This window comes from Pipra filicauda, unplaced genomic scaffold (genome assembly GCF_003945595.2).
Source record: "Pipra filicauda isolate LSUMZ 115617 unplaced genomic scaffold, ASM394559v2 scaffold196_size3971931_pilon, whole genome shotgun sequence".
Taxonomy (NCBI): Eukaryota; Metazoa; Chordata; class Aves; order Passeriformes; family Pipridae; genus Pipra; species Pipra filicauda.
In genome coordinates, this window is record NW_024104305.1 from 1 (window position 1) to 22,566 (window position 22,566).

Sequence of the window (22,566 nt, forward strand, 5' to 3'; positions counted from 1 at the left end):
TAAAGGGAGATATTGCCAAGGAACACAGGAATATGGCAAGACTTAATTACATCCTTACAATATCTTAAATGCATTAAATGGGCTATATAGGCTGGATCCAAAGATGACAGTACTCTACGAAAATACTCCTATTTACACAAAAGGTGCTCTGAAGCAATTATTCAGTTGCTTGAAATTCTTTTGCTATTTGCAAAGCCATTCAGCACATCTGTCACTTGCAAACTGTCAGCTCACTGTGCAAAGAGCAGAATTCGGAATTAAAATATTTTTATAAAATTACATAGTCACACAGGAAACAAACATGACTTCTGCTACGAAAGACAACCAGTAAAAGAGTTTTGATAACTTTGTAAGCCATTTGGCATGAATGTACCACAGAAGTGTGGCAGCAGGAGAAATAGAACTTAGAGATTAATTAAAAAACAACAATATTATAAACCCAAGAGAAAGCAAGGAGGCATACATTCATTAGCCAAGGTCAAAACTATAAAGTAAGAAATCTGCAAGTATAGGCATTCAGATGTTCTTTCTAATTTTTGAAAGAAAAACAACCCAAGAATCAGAATACTGCGTTTTTAAATATATGACTGCGCCACCAGACACTTTCAGCTAAATAACTTGACAAGAACACTGTACTAAATTTTCAAGATAAAATTGTCAAAAGTATCCTTCCCTACTCTTTAACTGCGTGTTGACCAAATTCCTTACTGATCTTAATGGAATAGATACACGTCAATACTACATTCTGTAGAACTATTACGCTAAGTAAAGTGCTGAATAATCTGTCAGGGTAAAGAAACAACTCAACAAATATTTCTAAGTTTGAGTGCTGCACTGATATTTAGAATAAGATGTTAGAAAAAAATTCTTAGGAAAAACCCTGAACTATATTCATAGTAGCACAGAGAGTACATTCACAGCAGCATGAATCAAGTAATAAGAGTTATTAGCACACATTTTTGCCAGTTACTTCAGACAGAATATGTCTTTAAGATGCTGCATCAAATATATGACCTAGTAAGGAGACCAAAACACCTCCTATTGTCAGAAGGTTTACACTTTTCCTTTCAAGGAAAGATCTTAGAAAGAGTATAATGAAAAAACCAATAATTTCCACACAACTCACCACATGAGTTCTTTTCAACAGTTAAAACACATTCTAAAAAGCATCTTGATGTACTGGGCATAGAAATCTAGACCTGTATAGCAATAGCAGCTTTAATAACTTCAAACTTCAGGCAAATGAGGTTCCAAAATCTCACTAGGAATATTTGAAACACTGTAGAATAAGAAGTTTCTAGAAAATTTAATTTCAAATTTATTTAGTTTTCCCTTAGTGATTGCTTAGACATTTATCTGAAAAAAAATGCTCTGATTAATGCATAAGAACTATCAAGAAAGATACAATATATTACATAGGAAAAAAAGTGTAGAATTAAACTCAATATTTTTTCAGCTATCAAGTAATCCCACTGATTTCAGTATGACTATTCATCTGCTTAGATTTAAGCAGATGTCTTGTTCCTTACAGAAGCAAGATATTAGTCACTGTCTCTTTTCTCACAAGAATGGAGGAAACAGATAATGTGCTGTGGTACATAGTAAAAGACAGGAGCAGATATCATCTCTGACATAGTTTGACTTTGTTTTTAAGTAGAATACATTTTAGTTTGACTGCATGCTTCAAATGCTTTGCCTCAATCAAAGTACAAATTTCAGGCCGTTAAGAAAAGTATTTTAATATCATGCTTTTAGAACACTACTTGTAATTTTCAAAAAAAAGACTGCAAGTTGCAATTGTAGTAATACATGTTGTCCTGCTACTGGTTACTCCCAATTAGAAGCTCACACTACAGAGCAAATTGCTAGATTGTTGAAATCTCTTCTGTGTGCTTTCATTAAATAACTGAAATGTTTTCCAGTGCTCTTTTAACCAAACCTCTCAAAGTTTTCTCACATCCGTATATACAGAGTAAACTTCCACATTGACAAGATCACAAAAAATAATGAAGTATTAAGGACACAGAGTTAAAGGCTTGAATTGATTTCACATCTTTTTAGCAACTATTTTAAAAGCATGCCTGATTATTCTCAATAATGGAACTAATGATATAGAGAATTTTGTTTCCTCTTTAAAAATATAAAGTACCCTAAATCATATCACACTCAAATAAGACGAGTCTTTTGTAGAAGTTATACAAAATGCACAAAAGAGGACCAGTTTTATATCAGCATTTACCAAGTTGGATAGCTGAATGTTAGGCAAATGAATGTTTGTCCAAGATAACAGAAATATGGTCTTATAGTTCCTAGCATCTAACAGAAAGTTTCTCAACAAAAGCTTTTTTAATGCAGGTCCATTTTCCGCTGTCCAAGAGAATGCTGTACAATGGTTATCACTTGACATAGAATTATGTGGAGAAAAAGATCTGTTACTGAGGGTATATGGTGTATTTAGAATTTGCTGACAAGGATACAAAAGCTAGTAATTGCATGCTGAAATTTACTGAGATAAACTGCAAATAAAAAAAAAGTGTGAACTCTTCAAAGGAAAGGTGAAAAATTATTAAAGACTGAAACAGCTTACCTTAGATGGTGGTTTTCCTATTTTTAAAGAAGAATTTAATTTTTTTCCACCTAGAGCTATGATTGGATCCAGCTTTCCTTGGGTAGCCTTTGGCCTGCTTCTTTGGCAAGGAATCTCAGATCCAATCTCTGCCACAATACTATTGTGTCCCCTTGGATAACAGACTGTTAATTTTATCCCAAATGGTCATGACCTTCTAGGTTGTTAAGACAATTATGTTATAAATTCTCTACCAAAGACTGAGGTTATTTTCTGACCTCTCTCTTCCCCAATAAATAACTTCTACTGAAGGATTGCTGTGAGGATAACCTTTTCCCCACAACCATAAGCGACTGACAACAGCTTGAACAAGGACACTGAAGCAATTGGCTGTCTGAAATAGTCTACAGAGCTTTACTTCCTGCCTGAATGGTGTTCCTTCCTGCTCATATATTAATATGCAAGTGAGAAGGACGTCATCTTATCTCTCTTCTACTATAGCCATTCGTGTAGCAGTATATAGAAAAGAGGTACTTTGGGCATTCCTTGGGCTCCTTCAAATTCCAAGTCTCAATAATATTAGCATCATTAGCAATGTCCCATCATCTTATTACAGATTGCCACTACTACTAGATCCAAATAGTAGAGTTTTCTTAGCCTACCAGAGCCAGGACTAGCACGAAGTGAACAGTTCTCGTGTGTTAGCTTTAGGCAAATATAAGACTACTCCTCCAACCAAACCAAGGTAAAGACATCTACATTTCTAAAGCTATGCAGAGAGTCAATTCCAGCACCCAACTGGGCCTGATGAGTACACTCAAATGGGAACTCAGTAACTCCACTAATCAAGTCACATTAAACATTTTCATTCTTGGTAAATTAAGCACTTTCATTTTTGATGCTCAATCTTGAAATATTCCACCCCTTTCCTCATTGTCCTCCCAGATCTACTGACAATTATTTGGTTTGTTCTGAAAATTATTCCTACAACCACTTAGTGTCAGACAAGTTTCTTCTTGATAGCCTTACAACAGAGTAGAGCAACATTTCAAACCCAATGTCAAAGCATATATCAAGACATAGGCCTTTTGCCCTGCTTGGCTGCCATGGGAACAAAATTCTTTTAAAGGTAGATTTGAGTCAATGATTTTGTCACATGAGAACACACACTCTCAGCTGAAAAGAGCCATGCTGATTTATATCACTGAGGAAGCTGACTCTTACTGTGAAACTATAAGTAATTTCTTTATTAAAACTTTGTCATCATTAGCAGTAATTTGATTTTTTTATTGTCAGCCTCACAATAAGAAAATATGACTGCTATAAGAGGAATCCCATTTGCAGCAGATGTAGAGAAGTCAGTTCACATACAACACTACAACCATGCAAATCATTCTCTGTTCCTAGAGACATGCACTAAGGTTGCAATGAAAATTAAAGAGCTAAGATCAGGAAAGTGAGAGCATGCTATTGCCCTTAGGAAAGAATGCTGACAAATTACCAATTATCTTCTGCCGGCAGGTCTCACCATTTCATAGGAAACAGGCCAAGGCAGAAAGATTTAATCACCATTCCTGACTATTCAGATTTGTCCTGTTCTTCCTGTGTAAGTTGCTACTACACCAGCACTTCTAAAGAGTCATTATACTAGCAGACCTGAAAGAATACTTTCAGTATTATTTCGGTCTCCCATAGCAAAACAGCAGGTGTTGAATGGACGCAACAGGCTGATGTGGTATTTTAGAAATATCTTAATTCTGTTAAAGACAGATAGAATATATTGGGCTTGTGTGGGCAGGTTTTGGTATCTGGGGAACTACAGGGGAAAATTCTGTGAGAAGCTGCTAGAAGCTTCCCCCATGTCCAATAGAGCCAATGCTAGCTGGCTCAAGGCAGACCCACCACTGGCCAAAGCCAAGTTAATCAGGAATTATAGTAATGCCTCTGTGATAACATATTTAAGAAGGAAAAAAAGTTACTCAGCAGGTGAAAATTGCAGCCAGAGAAGTGGAGTGAGAACATGTGAACAACTGTGCAGACATCAAGGTCAATGAAGAAGGAGGGGGAGAAGATGCTCCAGGCACCAGAGCTGAGGTTCCCCTTCAGTTCGTGCTGAAGACCATGGTGAGGCTGCTGTGTCCCTGCAGCCCATGCAGGATCACAGGGGAGCTGAGATACACCTGCAGCCCCTGGAGGAGACCCACACCAGAGCAGGTTGATGCCTGAAAGAGGCTGTGACCCCATGGGAGGCCCATGCTGGAGCAGGATCCTGGCAGGGATGTGCTGACCCATGGAAAGAGGAGCCGACGCTGAAGCGGGTTTCCTGGTAGGATTTGTGGCCCTGTGGGCAATGCTGCTGGAGCAGCTTGTGCCTGAAGGACTGCACTCCCTGGAAGAGAATTGTTGCCTGTGGGATGGACTCATGCTGGAGAAGTTTGTAGAGAACTGTCTCCCATGGGAGGGACCCCCTGTTGGGGCAGGGGAAGGACTCCCCTCCCTGAGAAGCGGCAGAAACAACCTGTGATGAACCAACCATAAACCCCATTTCCTATTTCTCTGCACTGCTTGGGGGGAGGAGACAGAATCTGGGAAGAAGGAAGGGGTGGGGGAAGGTGTTTTAAAATTTATTTTACTTCTCATTATCCTGCTCTGATTTTATTATTAATAGATTCAATTAATATCCCCACTTTGAGTCTGTTTTGCCTGATTACTCACTGAGTAATCAGTAAGTGATCTCTCCCGTCCTTTATCTCAACTTATGAACCTTATGTTATATTTTCTCCCCTCTGTCCAGTTGCAGAGGGGAATGATGGAGTGGCTTCGGTCAACGCACTACAAAGACAAGACCATAATACTGATCTTCTAGAATACAGATATAAATTTGAGCACCTAATGCTAAAAGTTTTCTCAACAATTTAGACCTTTGTTAATCACAAAATTTAGAGGAAAACAGCACATTCCTCCTCTGTGTTCAGATTTTAAAAATCCATTAAGAGGCTTTCTGATTTTTTTCTTTTCTTTGCTTTTTGATTACAGCAGATCTCAACACATAAACACATCAGATAACTAACATATTTTAAAATTTCCCATTTTGGCAGATACCTAACACTACATTTTGTTTTAAACATATGTAAACAGTTAGCAAATTCTTCCTTTTAAAATCTAATCTAAATTTTAAATAGCCATGTACCACAAGTCGCTAAGGATGCATCACAAGCATCTGAATATATGAGACTGTCACATAAGTATAAAGTAGTTCCATCTTATAAAACTTGGAGGTGGTCTAATAAAATACATTAGATACTGCATTCCATCAGTTTAGCTCATAGGGAAGTATACTCCTTTTCCTTAGTAGAATAAATAGAGCAGAACTTGATTCTTGCAAGTTCGGATGCAATCACCAAAATATCTGGAACTGTGTTTAAATGGTTGGCATTGCACAGTTCTTATAGGGTAGATTTTTGCCTGCGAATACTATTTTTCTTTGGTTTTGCACCTTCACCATCAGAAATTTAGTGCCCCAAGGTTTAGTCCAAAGATCCAGCTGTGCTGAGCCTCTTAACGAAAATGTCAACACTAGGCCTATTCAGCCTGGACTAGCAGGCTTACCTGGAGGTAGCCTATCTCCTCAGGCAGCATAACAGCGCCAGCTGAGCTCCTTCAACTCCACCTGCTCCACAGAAGACAGGTTCAGGCTGTACTTTGTGTCTTCAGTTTTATTTTCTTTACTAATGGAAATCCCTAAAGCACTATAGATGTAAAATCCCAGGACTAATACAAAGCATGTGTTTAAAAGCATTGCTCAGTGCAGGTCATAATGATTAGTATATTTTAGGTTCCTTCTGGTGTTATTGGGCTGAAAAAAGGCTGAAGGATCATCCTCCTCCTGAGTTAAAATGTATCACTGTAACCATCATTTTATATAACAATTTCACTCTATAAAGTTCACACACAGCTGAACTCTGCTGTTCTTGTCATCTTGCTAATGACATACTTCTCTATTTAAATATTATTTACAGTACAAAAATGCAAGGAACTTCTCTTTCAGATTTACAGTACTAAAAGTAACAACATTAGCACTCTTTGGAAAAGTTTCCTGGATTTTTTTTTTTTTTGCTGTTAAATAACTGTAGATAGTGATTTATAAAAGCAAAGTAAGTCACAGCCTTTGCCTGGCTGAAACTACATTGTTGTACAGAAAAGAATATGCTTAAGATCAGCTTAATTATAGGAAGATATCATGCTTTTCACACTCTCCCACAGTAAATAAATGCTATTTCTATCACTTGAAAATGTGAGATTGTAATTTTCATATAATTTTGCTCCTTTTTCTATTTCTTCTTTCACTCCTCCCTAAACACTAGATACCCTGAAACTCTCTTCCTCCTGCTTTGGAATGCCCATTGTTGAATTCTGCCAAGTTGACTACCTGTGTTGAGTTCCTCTGAGTTATTATCCTGACTACTGACACTAAATTTAAAGCTGGCACTTCAGAGTTTAGCTAAGAAGGATTCTGGTCATGCCCCTTAAATTCAAAAAAAGCATGCTATGCTCTGAATAAAGGCTGTCATTAAAGATGAATCCCTGTGCCTCTTTAAATCCTTGAGAAAACATTGGAAAAAAGGGGGAAAGACAAGAGTAGACTCAATAAGGGAAACGTCACATCATTTTGAGTCCTATTAACTGTAACAGAAGAGGTAAGGCAAGAAAAGTTTCACTACAATCACATTGATAAGATCATTTGTTCTAAGTCAATTTCTTGAATTGTGTTTCCTAAAATCTCCCTGCTTCCATCCCCTTTTAGGCATTAAAAACCTCTATTACTAAGCAAAGCAAATTTCAAAGGACTTAAATGGCTTTGTATTTCCAAAGGGAATATGTAATTCCAGTGTAAATTTAGGATGACAAATACATAAAAACAGTAATGCTAGAGGTAATGAAGATGATGGCATATAGCAGTGCTATAGTGAAGGATATTGGAAACCATTCAAGTCCATAATTATCCACTTCCTTGCAATTTTGATTAAGCAATGGAACTCCACTCAGAAACTGTTTTCTCTGAAAAACCATGTGATGGTAATGAAGGTTAATTAGAATACAGCTTTAATTTTCATACAATAATGTGAAGGTCATCTGTTTTTTCTCACTCGCTGTCCCTTGCTTAAAGGATGCTGTCAGTCATAAGCGACATCTCAGGCTCCAGCTGAGATCACATGGCCACAACATAAAAGAGGAAAAAAAACAGAAATCCCAACTGAACCAAGAACATTACGTTCAGAACCTTAAAAAATCATAAGCACAGGCAAAAGCAAGAAACAAGAGAAAGTGCATATCAGAAAGACTTTTGAATGCACACACATTTCTCTTTTCCATACAGTATCTAGAGTGAATGACTTAAGACAAACACAGTAAAATTCAATGCATTTATGATGGAGCAGGAGATAAAAATCAACCCTTTTTCTTCTAGAGCATAAACTGTGTTTGACTTCCCTGGTTTCTCTTTACTGCTTTCTCTGATGATGAAATTATATGAAAAATTACTAGTTTGAAGAGAATGGCATTACATTATTTGACAGGTTCTGTTCAGACCCACTAATATCAAGTCCCAAAACTTTCTCTCCACTGAAACCAGTGGCTTAGCCTTACCCAATAAACCTTGCAGTCACTGCCCAGACACAGCCAAGCTCTTGCTACAGCCCACACTTCCTTTGACTGCCCTCCCCTCAGGTTGAACATAACAGAAGCCCCAAACATTGCCAAATTGAAAAATTTCTCATGATAACTCCACTGTAGAGGAACTTTCCATCTGGGTGATTGTTGTTGTATAACTTCTATGTGGCTCAGCAATTGTTAGGATTAGGTTTGGTAGAAAGTCTAAACGTCCCAGAGCTCTACCAATGAGCACATAGACCTTCTTTGAGCAAGCTACTGATGTTGGCTGCTACCCATTGCTCCCTGTCAAGAACCGTCCCTTCCATAATGCTGAGTTCTGATTGCCTGACACCCCACATCCCTGAACTGGCTTGTGAAAACTCTCACCAGGGCATTACAATAGACAGCTTCATTTTAATGTTAAGGTAAAGCTGCTGTGGAAGGGCAGTAACTTCCTTGAAACATGCTCAGTCAGTTCTGCTGGCAGGAACTCCAAATGCAAGCACATAGTTTAGCCTGAATATTCACAGTAGCATAATGCTGATTTACCATATTCTAGCATCATTAAGTGGACTGTAACGCAGACTTGTGTGGCACATTGAACAGTGCAGGGATAGGTATAATTTTGGAAGAGTTTGTGAGAGAAAGCTGGAGCTCGATTTTGCTCAGGAAGACTGTAAAATGCCTTCTCAAACGGGTTAGATTTTTTTTTTCCTTCTGCATTTCACAGAAAATTGCAGGGAGAAGCTGTGAGTAAGCTATCTCCCTGGTACGCAGAGAGATAACACGTTTGCAGACACCTACAAGGCCTCCTCGGGCCAGAGAGGGTGGGGGAGGAGACAGAGAAGATACAAAAGGCCTTGGAGAAGGCGGGACATTGCCTTTTTCCCCTGGAGGCCCTGTGCCTGCAGCATTGTTAAGTGGTCCTTGCATCTGAAATAAACTTTTTTTTAATCTTTCCACTGCCTTGGCATTCTTGGAAAGAATACCTGCATACATACTACCTTAAAAACAGCAAGCACAAAGTTTGAAAGTAACTAGCATGCAGAACTAACTGTAAATATTTTACAGTGTTAAAGTTAGTTACTCCACTAATTTCCGGAGTCATATAGTTTTAACATCTAGTCACTAGTTTTAACATCTAGTCATTAGTTTTAACATCTTTATCTTCCATTCATGTCAATAGCTCCCAAAAAAATAGGACTACACAAAATTACAACAGAAGTTCATTCAGATGGAAAGGCAAATGTGTACCACATTTGTTCTCAACCCCATCACTAAAGGCAATCTTTGTTGCAACAGACTTTCATTGCAATACAATTTCTCTTGTATACAAAAGAACTTAAAACATCTGAGATACAATTTTATATATTCAGATATTTATAGAATTAAGACAAGCAAGAGAAAGGCAAAAGTGCTATTGTCATAATTTGCTGCTTCAAGGCAAACTTTATAAAAAATTGAAATTTAATCTGTTCTGATCATGCAATTTTTCCACTTCATTTCCTTGAAATCACACCGTAGATCTCTTTCGAGATGATGTACGTCTTTTAGGTATTAGGGTAAGTATCTCAGGCTATGTGCAAGCAAAAGTCTGCCTGTGTAACTAGTTTAGCTTATGCAACTTTGTGCACTCAGTAAAGAGCTCCTGTTTCTGGAAATTGGGCCATTAAGTTGCATTTTGTCCTTTTGTGACACAGTCAGTAACCAAGTCTGTAAGCACTTGCTTGCTCATGTACACTGCAATTATCCAGTCTTCACCCACACTGGGGTTTTTTTGTATTTTCACTCTCCATTTCTAATTTCTTCAGGCTCTGATTTAGTAGACTGTGTCCCGAGGGGGAGTTTCTTTCCCTTTAAGACACCTGCACTCAATGGGAAGTGGCTGCAGTAATATTGACTGTAAAACACGAGCAGAATGGTGAGAAGATTAAAAAAAGCTTATGTCAAATTCACATTAGTGTTTTAATACTATCTTCAGTACGTGCCTCTTAGTAAAGAGAAATATATAGGTAATATAACAGGTTAAAAGTTTGATCAACTTAGAACCACGATCAAATTCTAAGTTTTTGCACAAATAAGTTAAATTTGACACTTCAGTTGGGATGGCAGCTTATTTGGTTCTAAATGTGATTTCCCTGCTCCTAGAGTACCAGTGATTTACATTTTCTAACAAAAATGGATTGGACTATGATTGTGATAGCATGGAAGATTTAACTGACATTCATAAAAGTAGTTTAAATATACACTACGCCCATTTTGTGCATATTAACCTAAAAAGCAAATGTAGAAGCAGACTCCAAGAGAGGTTAGTTAAATGTGGTGCAAATTGTGAGAAGCAAGAAAACTGTAATCTCAGTTGACATTCATTCTTCAGTTCAGCCCTAAGGCTATGGATATCGTAGCACATCCAACATTACATCAGGTTCTCAGCACCTTGTAAAACTCAGGCACAGCGGGCTGCTTGCAGACATGTTTGTCAAAGCAAGATTGAATTTTTGTATCATTTCTGCCATTTCTCCAGAACAAGACACCCTATCCAGTCTTTTATTGTTTGCATTATTAATCCATTTGTTTTTGTGGTGGCATAAAGGAATAAACAGATATGGCTCTCCCACTTTAAGATCTGATTTTATTTTTTGATGAACATCCATGAAGGAATTGGACGTTCATTTTCAGGCAAAAAAACTAACAACCTCATTTACACAACTGAACTCTGTGGAGCAGTGGCAAGACTTCAGCACATAGAAAGACTAGAGTAAAGATGGAAAGCTGGAAATAGAGCATTTTCATCCAGTAATAACTTGCTTTATCTCCCCTTCCATTTTCTTCTTTGAGTGTAATATTATGAATAATTAGCCAAACACTAAGGTTATGGATAACATTGTTACTATAATTCTTTTATCTAACAACTGGCAATTGTTTTCCTAGAGGCTTCTTCCTTCATCCAGCAGATTCTGTTAAAATCATCTACTTTACTCACACAAAGCACATCTAAGGAACACTAGCTGCCCCTAGCTGCATGGAGTAGCAACACAATATTACATCAATTGCATATGATCAATCACATACTAAATTTCCAGTACGGTATAATATATAAAACAACACAGGATTACATTTTCACAACAGCAGACCTTTCTTAGTGATATTCTATATAAAGCATATTTCTTTTTAACCAACAGGTTGTAATAGGACTTTGGAGCCTCTGAGAACTATCAGACAAGTCACAATCCATTATTTCTATTTATGGGGGAAAACTACCTTGGAAGGCTTTTTTTTTTATTTTTTCTTAGGACCTATTGCTACAGCAGAGCAGGCATGCTGTGCTACATGAGCTCCCTGGAGCCCAGAGCTTCAAACTTTCACCTGGGTCTCCAAATGTCTGCATCACTCCCATTGCTACAGACAAAAATACAATTTGTTCTAAATATAATTCAGAATGAAAAGAAACGTTTAGGTAGGAATCAGGGCCTCCTTCACCTTTCCAGTGCACCTGTGTGTACACTTCGCATACATAAAAAATCCAAAGAGTTTATGTGTGTGAAACTTGTTGCACAAGACTTCACAAATTCCTAAAAACACGGGGGTATTGGTTTGGGGTTTTTTTAAGCGGCTCTGCCTGCTTGTCCCTTACCCTTGCATAGCAAACTTGGGTCAAATAATTTTAAACACCATAACCATGGAAATACAGGCTTTTTTTCTTCTAGGTCTTCCATCCAGTAAGTAAAGTCATTTGTGACTTTTCATTAATGATTACAAGAGACATCAAATAAGACTCAGGCAGTGGGTCAGAAAAGACAACCAAACAACATGACACACCAGCAAATAGATTCTGAAAATAATGAAATCTTTGACACTCTCATCCCTATACTCACACTAACCGTATTTCTCTAATCAGTCACACACACCATTACCAGGATGACTCTGATCTGCACTGACAACACCCTTAACTGGCAAGAGTCACTGGGCTTATTCCTGCAATTAAGAAGGTAAAAGAAAGGACACAGGAAAAGTGCCAAGTAAGGGTAGAAAACAAAACACAGCTCTTAAGAGTTGCTTAAAATTTATCAGATTTCTAATTTATGGAGAAGAAATATTTGTTTTCATCACAAGAAAGATAACCAGTAAGATGAAAAGCCAACATCTGAGGCATAAAGTAGAGCATTGCACATATCAGGCTCACCAAAAAGCTTAAAAGGAGATAAAGACAAGAATTATACTTCTTTCTTAAAGATGAAACAAAAGGTCTAAATGCAACATATTGCCCACCTCCCATACCTCTGACCCATTATATGAGTGCAAAAGGCTGTATAACAGAAGCTAACTCTCTTCTGCTATTCCCATACAGGAGTTATTTACATTAATTTATTACATGTTTAGTGGTAGTAAAGACATTAAAGTGGTCATATCTTCCTTGCATATAGATTTCCTCATAATCTGTTTTGGGCTTAATTGAACAATATTGTATGCTTTGGTATTACAGATTTTCTGAATAATAGAAGTAAAGAGAAGTTTCCTTAAGTAGAAAATGCAGTAAACATGATTTAAAAATTCCATTCTCCACAAATTTCTTTTTTGAAAATAAGATCTGGTTTTCCATTTATCTGCTATACACATTGGTGGATGTTATTCACAGCCTGAAATCATGAACAACATAACATTAGTGTTTCGTCACTGATCACTATAATCAATCATATGCAGTAAAACCTAGTGGACTTTAACAGTCAGATATGGCCAACATCAATGGAATTTCACCAGGATAAATCTGATAACAGATCTTTATTCTACAAATAGTACTTCAATGCAGAAATTGAAATGCATCTGCACAGAACCAGAGTTAGTTTACTGTTTAAAAAAGCATGTCCAAGCAGACAAATATTTTAGTCATTGGAATAACATTAATTGAGAAATAAATTAGTCATGATACATTTGCAATCCACCTGCATGCATAAAATATTAGGAATATTTTGAGTAATCAAAACAACCATCTCTGTTTAATAGCTCACTTGTTCCAAAGAATCTACCACAGAAAGGGAAGAGAGCAAGAAAATTCTGTTCTTGTATATTGTAATATTTAGTGCTCTGCCAGGTCCTCCATTTTTTACAGATCTGCATACCCACAAGATCTCTTGTAATATTTGCAGCCATTTTTTTCATACACAATATTCCTGAAGCCAATGCAAAATAAAGGAGGGTTGGTGTTTTTTAATGTCCTTTAAAAAAATCCAAAAAAGCACTAGGTGTATAAACTGGTCTTACAAACTCAGCCTATCTACCATAATCAGGTAAAAGAAGAAAAGCTATCACTTTTTTACTGTATAAGTAATTTCTGAGAATTTGAGAACATTTCTAACAGTGACCACGAGTAGTGCAATTATTAAGCCATATTAAGAATAATATGTACACGAGACATCCATCTAGGGAGATGGTTCTCAAATTTCCTGTCAGTTGTATTACTTAAAAGAATATTAGTCTATATTTTTAATACCCCACTCTCATAGTTTTAGACTTATTTTCAGTAAAAAGGATGTCACTAACCTCTTTGAATGCTCCCTCCCTTTCTGAAGTTGATATTGCCATGGCTTTAAGGCATCAGTTCAGCTGAGCTGGCTAAAGACTACTCAGGTATACTTTTGCATTCTGTAATTACACCTCTCTCTGCAATGCAGACCCAGATATGAAATAAGCAAAATGAACATGCTCCCTACACACCTCGCCTCTAGCTTTTCTCTCCCTAGGAAGTATTTGGATTTAGTTTCCTCCTAATTGCAACTCAAAATTACTTTTCTTGCAATTCTTACACGAAGGTGGAAGATAATGTAATTTTACACCTGCTGCAGGCAATCCTGTGTCTCCAACAGTTCATTTGTTCAGTCATCCAGAAAGATTTCAGCCTTATTCAACCTTACCTAGACCTCAGTCCCCTATGCCATACCAGAGACATTGCTTTTCATTACCTGTGCTGTCCCAGAGCATAGGGTTGCATTTCTGAACCTGAATACGCGGGGCAAATAACATGCAGCATATGGGTTTTCTCAGATAGTGTTCAACAAAAGAACACACCTTTATAATTAATTGATGCTAAAATTGGAGGGGAAAGAGTAGGGTATTCACTCTGTTGACCATGTCTCTGCTCATAACAAACCCAAAAGCCATTGCCACAACCACTTTGGTGATATTCTTTACATAAAAATATGGTGACACACACTATGAATGCAGGCATGTCTGTTTGAGGAGAAATGTGTCATTTTCCCACTGGTCATAATCACAACGCCATCCATATTATAACACACTTCTGCAGGCTTTTGTACATCCAAACAATGTATATATTAAATATACATATTATATATATATTTAATATATACATATTAAAATATACCCAGGGTTATGTACACTTTCACAAAAACTTTGTGCACACAAATGCAACATTTTGTAGGTTTATTTCTCCAACCTGCTTTAGTCTCAGAAGGGAATTTTGTAGCTGACAGTTTACCTGTTTGAAAGAAGAAATTTTCTATAGCAAATGTCATCAATTATTCTTACAAGCCTTTGATCACCATTCTTGGTAATACAAAGAAAGATGCAAATCTTCCAATTGCCACACCTCAGACTGAATGAAGAATGGATTGTTCCAGTTAAAAATGAACAAGCAATTGGCAGCAGGTTTCAAGAATAATTCATCTGGCAGTTCTACAGGAGCAGCCATGGGATGTTTCCTCTCACTGTATCCTTTGCTCTAGCCAAAGAAAAAAAAAGCTACAAAAAAAATTTCCTCAGATTGCCTTTAGAAATTCAACAACTTTTTGTGCAGCTTTTATCTTTATACTGTGGAAACACTGGCAAGGCAACTAAACTGAAGAAATATGATGATCTGGTTCCAAAGCAAGTAAGTGCCAGGATTGTAAATTGGTCTAAGCTGTACCTGTAACAGACCCTAAATATAGTTTAACTGATCTTTTTTTTTTTTTTCTCCTTTCTCAAGCAAACTGCCATTTGCTCAAGGTATTCCCCATTTTCCAGAATTAATAAAGATGCTTTTTCATCTCCTGCTGTGGTCCTCTGAGACACAGGAGGTAAGTTAGTGTGCATAAACACCTGCCTGACTGAAGGAGAAGGAATTCCTCTCTTGCTATGGAAAACCCAAAAATACATTAGAGACTAAACCCAGAGGATGATGCTTTTTCTGGCTCTTGGTAGTAAACTCAGTCACTTTTCATCTCCACATCACCAGCCTTGTTTCTTGCAATTCTTTACATAACCAAATACTGGCAATAAGAAATTCTGTGAGACTTTGGAAGAATATTTTAAGTTGCAATGCCAGGAATTAATTTCCTGACAGGATTAACAATAGCTGCATATTTTTAAGGAGAAATTATCCACCAGGGCTAAAGAAGAAAGAAGTATGGTTGGTTTTCTTAGCCTTTCTGAATTTTTTTCCTTGTGAAATTTTCCTCTTTGATGAACCTTGGTTAAAATAATTTTATTGGTTAAAGACAGACAAATGGATCAACAGCAGTTATTATGGGGCATGCTGATCTGAGTAACATTCTGTTAACACACAGATTTGTTAGTCTGATTTGGGAGCTTATCTACTTCCTCAGTGAACAGTCTAGGACTGCCTGACACTTGATTTTCTTTCTAAAGCAATGCTGCCCCCATCTGGGAGTACAATCTGGAATCTACTATTGCTTGCAGCACTTCCTCTGTCCATCCTAAAATATACTAATTTTAGTGATAAAGTTATTCAAAAGACATCTTCCAGTATAACATACTTGAAAAATGCTTTGTGACTCAAAAGATTTCAATTCAAATTTATAGACAAGTGCTTAAACTCAGGGATCTGAAAATCAAGATTTTTTTTCTTACTGAATACGTGCACACTGATTAAGTATAAGGTGAAGGTATTTTGAAGTGTGTTACAGATAAGCAATGCTAAATAGTTTTTATTCCAAATGTCACTGAAGCAGATTCTTAAATATCAGAAGCAGATTAAAAAAGCACAGAATGTAATTAGATTTGATGAAATATATATGATTGTGGTATGCAATCAATATAAAACCCTATTCGTAGACATTTTGTGATCTCTATTAGCATAATACACCAAATTCAATCAATGCATCAATCAAGTCATTAATGATCTAAAGAGTTGAGCATTATTTTTCCTGTTTCAGTGTATGAGCATGACTCATTGATAGCTGACATGAATGTTTACCAAAGATTCCATCAAACATGCATTTATCAATTAAGAACATACTTCAATATATGGATCTTAATGCTGCATATAAACCTCATCTTTATTCTAATTTATGCCTTTTTTTTTTATCCTCCTTACCTCAGCTTAAGAACTGTATACATTATCCATAGAGCTGCACAAATATCTCTAGAACATGGTAGAAGAAACAGCTTGGAGTTTTTAAAGCCTCTGCACTGAAATCACATTGAAGATCTGTTATGTTTCACCTCAAAGTTTTATTAGACAGATAAGATTTCAGAGGAACGTCGAACAGGAGAACAAATCCAACGCAGCATTCATCAGGTCGTATCAAGTCGGAGGGCTCATCATACCTACTCTGTTCCACCAGGGGCCGGCGCTGTCTCATCACACGGGCAGGACAGCCTTGTGCTGCCCTCCTGCGCCGCTTGGACACAAAGCCTGCACATTGCCCGAGCGATGAGAATGTCCCAGATTACACCCTGAACAACCTGTCCCGTTGCTTGCCCTGGCATGAACAAACATTTAGTTTGACATATATGAACAAAACATGTGATTTGACCAAGGTCTGTGTCTTTTCTGTGGCTGTACCTATTCAAGGTAGGATAATCACTCTGTGCATTAAGTTGCAAGAACAACTCACCAGCATGTTTTGAAATAAGTCATTTATGTACTGAAAAAATATTTAACTACCTGTGTTAAGCATGAAGAGCAGTAAAGTAAATAAGGAAAAGGTGCAAAACCATAGCAATCTCTTGTGAAGTGCATACAGAAAGATCAAACTTGTTACTGCCATGGTTCAGACTATCCCAAATAACTGAAGATTAACAAAATATTCCTTTACATTGACACATCAGGTAAATATACAGATTCTGAGGCCATCCAGATACATTTTTCCTAAAACCATTGCCTACCTTTGACATATGTCCGATATCTACTTTCTGATACAGGGAGCTCTGACACAGCTTAGCCCAAGAACAGTCTACCCAAACTTGTAAGAATACCCATGGATAAAACTAGCAAGTTTTTTATATAAAACTAGACAGCAGAATACTACATCTTGAGTATTTTGTCCTGTGACTAAACCATTGTTTAGAACATGTTTCTTTTGGGTCTCATGAAAACCTAGCTTTTCATTTCATTTTCATTTACTGTTATATTCTAAAATCTACATAAAGTTCATGGCTTTTTTACTAATACTATGATAAATATTTGGTACTGCATTATAAAATAGCAAACAAATGATAATTTTACCTTCTGTTCTGTGTTGCTGTAATTACTTCCCTTAGGAGTACAACCTAGCCTTTTGTCACTTTGATAGCACTGTTATTCTCAGATAGAGACAGCAGAACAGCTAAAAGAGATGGATGCATATGTAAAAAGCTTTTAATCACAGGTATGAACATACGTTAAGCATCAGTGTGATTCTTCTTCCAAATAAGGGTGTCTGTGGCTTCAAATTAGATGTATTTTTAAATCTTAAAAATACACAGTGAGAAAATCTGAGCTCTGGCTCTGTTTTAGACCCCTTCAAAGAAAACCCTCAAATAAACTAGAATTACAAGCACCGAAGAGCCAGCAACAATGCAGTAACAGCTGGGAAAAGTAGTCTTCCATTCCATACAGAGTATATTTACCCCTTGCCATTATCACTGTGAGGTCAAAATTAATGTGATTATGGTAAAAATGTAATAGAATCAATGTCCTTTTCACTTCTTGCCATTCCTCCTTTCTACAGCCCAATACAATTTACTCTAATATGACCATTAGTGCCAATCTCTACTACTTAATTCTGCTTTGAAGGGGGTTGTGAGGAGAGGGGGACACACACTTCAGGAGTATTAGATATCACTTGATGGAAGTCTGGTACCATAAAATTACACTTTGTTAGCAAAGTCATTATTCCCTCCTTTACCCTCACCTCCCTTAAAGATGCTGGAGATCACAAAAAATCACTAGTGCAGGACTGCTGGAATTGAGAGAAAACTATCAGTACAAATCCACTTTCCATGCATCGTGTCAATCTTCATAATTTAATTACAATGATTTTCTTTAATCATAGGTTCATTTTCTAAACAAGATGTAAAAAACTAAAAAGCATAGTGCATATGTAGCATCGATATAAAGTATTTGGGAAATAAAAAGATTCATTTGCAGGGATTTTATAAAAGATATCTCTAGAGATGAAGTACATTTTTCCTCGTAAGAAAGATTTGTCCTTTTACTTTTTTTGGATTCTATATATTGCATAGATTATTTTTGCATGTAAACATCAATTTTGAATTCTACAAAGAACAAAGCCTTGAAAAAAGTATCTGATTAATAAATTAACCAACTAAACATCACATGGCATGGTCTGAGATAGTGCAAATTAGTCTAATTAGGAACTGTTATATCGCACATCCACAAGACTAAGATTTGCCATTTCTTGGCTTCTGAATCCTTAATTGAGCAACTTAGCATTATTTTAGTCAGCCATGCTGTTAACATATTAACAAGCAAAGACCTGACTTAAAAAGTATTTCATCCTTTCACTGGAAATTTGGCTCATTGACTTCTTGTTTTAATACAATATAATTACTGCTTTCAGGAGGGTCTAGTAGATAAGAAATCAATTTGTTTCAAGTCCATGCCAATACTGCCACTCATCCCTGTGGACAGAATTTTATCTTGGGTATGACAAATATTTTCAACAATTGTTAATAGATCAAAAGTAATCTGAACAAGAAACTTAGTACTGTAATTAAATACAATTAAATCAACTAAATTGATTTCAATCAATAAATTAAATATAATTAAATCATCTAATCTCCAGGAAAGCCAAAAATACCAGCGCGTGGGATCTCAGAATACTGATGGGTATTGCCTTTTGGGTAAGGTTGGAGGGGGACAATCTTTGGCATTCTGATTTCTACTCTAGTTCAGTTTCCTCAAAGAAAAGCATTTTTATTTAATTACCAACTTCAATCATATTTGCATATCACTTTTCTTAAAACATCCTTTCAAACACTTCTTAAAAGATGAAATTCACTTGTTATTTTCAGCTTGAACTGAATCCTATATCTAATGTGCACTTATAAGATTCAGATTTTTATGATGATGACTTGGTCACTGCTGATTTTACAGGTCTCTGAATTAGACGTGTGATGAAATGATCTGACTGGACCATTGCAGATAAGGACATGCTCCACTGTCTATCCTAAAGTGTGTGAGCAATCATCTTGTATTCCTTTTCCCTGGAGAAGAGCATTCTCTTATATCTATGGCTGGACAGTAAGACCACACATCCAGAGGATCAAATAAAACCAAATTAATTCCTTGAGCTTTCTACTCTTTAAATTAGTCTTCTAATACTTTTCCTCCATTCAACCGTGGAATATGCCATTAATGTTACTTCATAGCACTTCTCAATGAATACAACACTGCCTTTTCAAAACAACAAAACTCACGTACAATTTTTTCCTACAAACTGTAGTAATGTGTGCTTAAAGTACAGCTTTCAATGTGTAAAAACATGCTATGCAATTTAGCAGACTAAAGATGCTTCCTCTACAAAATCAATTTATCATAGTTCAGAATTTGTGAGAAAATGTGTTTTTCCTACTGTGCCACCACAATGAGATGGAAAGTGCCAGGCTAGGACTCTGTTTAAAAAAAAAAAAAAAAACAGCCTGAGGAGATAATGGTGAAGATATGAAAAGTTTTAGATTCTAAATAACCATGCAGATTTTAAACATGTCTCTATGCAGATGATTTGGGGGAAAAAAATAATCATTGGATGCTCTTCATCAGAATCTGAAATTCTGGCACAGAAAAGCAATCAAACAGAAGGTGAAAATTCTGCTAGTTACCTGAATCTGCAATTGTGGGATTTAGCATTTATGTATACTATCACTGTACAAAAAGCATTCGGTGAGCCAGACTCAGAACTATATTACCATGTAATCATATCAGAGGATCAAGGAAACAGTGGTATAAAATTCAAGACCCCTTGGCTTTTCCTCATGGACCGGGACAAATTTTATCCTAAAGCCGAAATTTTTAAATACTTCAAATTTCTCTCCTAGAAATTAGCTTGATCTTTGCCCTGTGAGTAGCCCAGCTCACAGCTCAAATTACTCTGAGGCCAAAACAGCCTTCTGGTCCTGTCCATAGAACTGCCAAATAATGAAAGTAATGAAGAGAGGAGAAAAGATTTCACATCTGTCTCTTCATAATGTGCTTATAACTATCTTGTTTATAGGAGCTGAAGCAGTTAACTGATTTAGCCAACCTGATTTAGTGGATGAAGCAATTTTTTTTTTGTTTTTTTTTAACAGAAAAACAAAATATGGAAGAAAAGTTGTGACATTTGATATCATTTCGATATCATTGATAAAATTTTTAAAAGCACTTCATTGATACTTAAGAGGAAATACAGATGAGAAAAGAACACATCCAATTAGCACTGGAACAGTAGATACCAGCCTTACAAATTACATCCTGCAGTATTTGAGGTGAAAGAAATCAAGAAAAACACTTGGTATAATCTTGTGATTATGATTTCTGTATATTTTTATTGGGTACATAAACCAAAATTACTTTTGAAAAGGCAGCACATGAGAAGCAGGGAAGGATCTCTGTCAGGCTTTAACTAGCTCTAATCATTTCCTTCTTTGAAAGAAAGAAGGAGTCTTGACAAAACAACATGTAAGTCAAAGTTGTCAGGCAGTCAATGATAGCAACATCCATATAAAGAGATGTACCTCGGCAGTTTTAGTCTCTGATGTTTTGTTCAGCCCTTCACACTGCTGTGATTTGGTTCCCCTATGGATAATGCTCTCTTGGGTTGCTGATTTGTGTCCTTTCTGAGAATCTGGCCTGTCCTAGAACATTTTCATATTTTCACTTAGTTTGGCTTTTTTCTCTAGAGCAGTTAATGTTATTCTATGATAGCATATCTTTCTGAAATATTTTAAGCTTATTTTCAGCCCTAGAATACATAATTTCATTTTCTGAAGCAATCCCATCTAGCTCACAGACATGTTTAGTAAGCATGTTCCCCCACTGCACAAGCTAACACACAAACACCAGTCTGTGTTCAATGTGATTGAGTCATACATACTTTATCATAACTTTCATTATACTGCATTGTTTTCTGCATGACTGGGCAAATTTAGAAGCATCTAAGTTTCATTTATGTTCAAGGTGACAGTTTAGTCACTAGATAGAAAGGTCTATGGAAAACTTCTCACACTTACTTTCCTCTGCTGCACAAAATACATTTTGCTTCCCCCAGGTACCATTCCTACTTTCAGGCTTCGGTACACTACTCTCACTTCTCACAGTTATCTGTCCAAAGCCTGGACACAGGTTAAGACAGGGGTTTCTTTTGTGATTTATGGAATTTTATGCATTATTTCTTTCAAGTTTCTTTTAACTAAATTCATAGCTTCTTCTTATATTCAAAGATATCATTTTTCTATTTTCCTTCCAAGTTTACAGCCTGATTTACTCTGCAGCATGCAAATTCTTACTGCTTTTTCCACATCCTGCCAAGATGTTCTAGCAGTCTTACCATGGAGCTCCATTAAAACATGTTTCAATCAGGGGTTCCACCAACTTCAAAAACTTTCAGCAAGTCTCAAATCTTGCAAAATATTGTCAAAGTTTATCCAACTTATTTCTCTTTGAAATCCCTCTCAGAAAATTATTGCCATAAAGCACAGCATCGTTACCATTTCTTCACCACAGTTACAGATAAATGGATTGCATGTCATTCTACTATTAAGTAAATCAATTTCCATAGCTTCACTGACTTATCCTTGATCCCTCTTCAATTGTCTGTAATGATTCTTGATTAAGGTACTCCGAAGTTTGTTATTCCATTCTATTTCACACCTACCACTATTTCTACTTCCAACCCCGATAATGGTTAAAGAAAACTCAGAGTCAGAATTGATACCAAAAACACTGTTACTCTACCTACAGGGAAGCTAAAACATAGAGAAAATCAAGGAAGAAATTGATGTCTCTAGCTGCACAGCTGCCTAGTGTTTCAATCCAGAATGTTCCTCAACAGTCAATACAAACATAAATACCACTTTCAAATAAGCTTCCTTCAAAGAAAAGTCAGCCAGTCGGGAAAGCTAAAAAA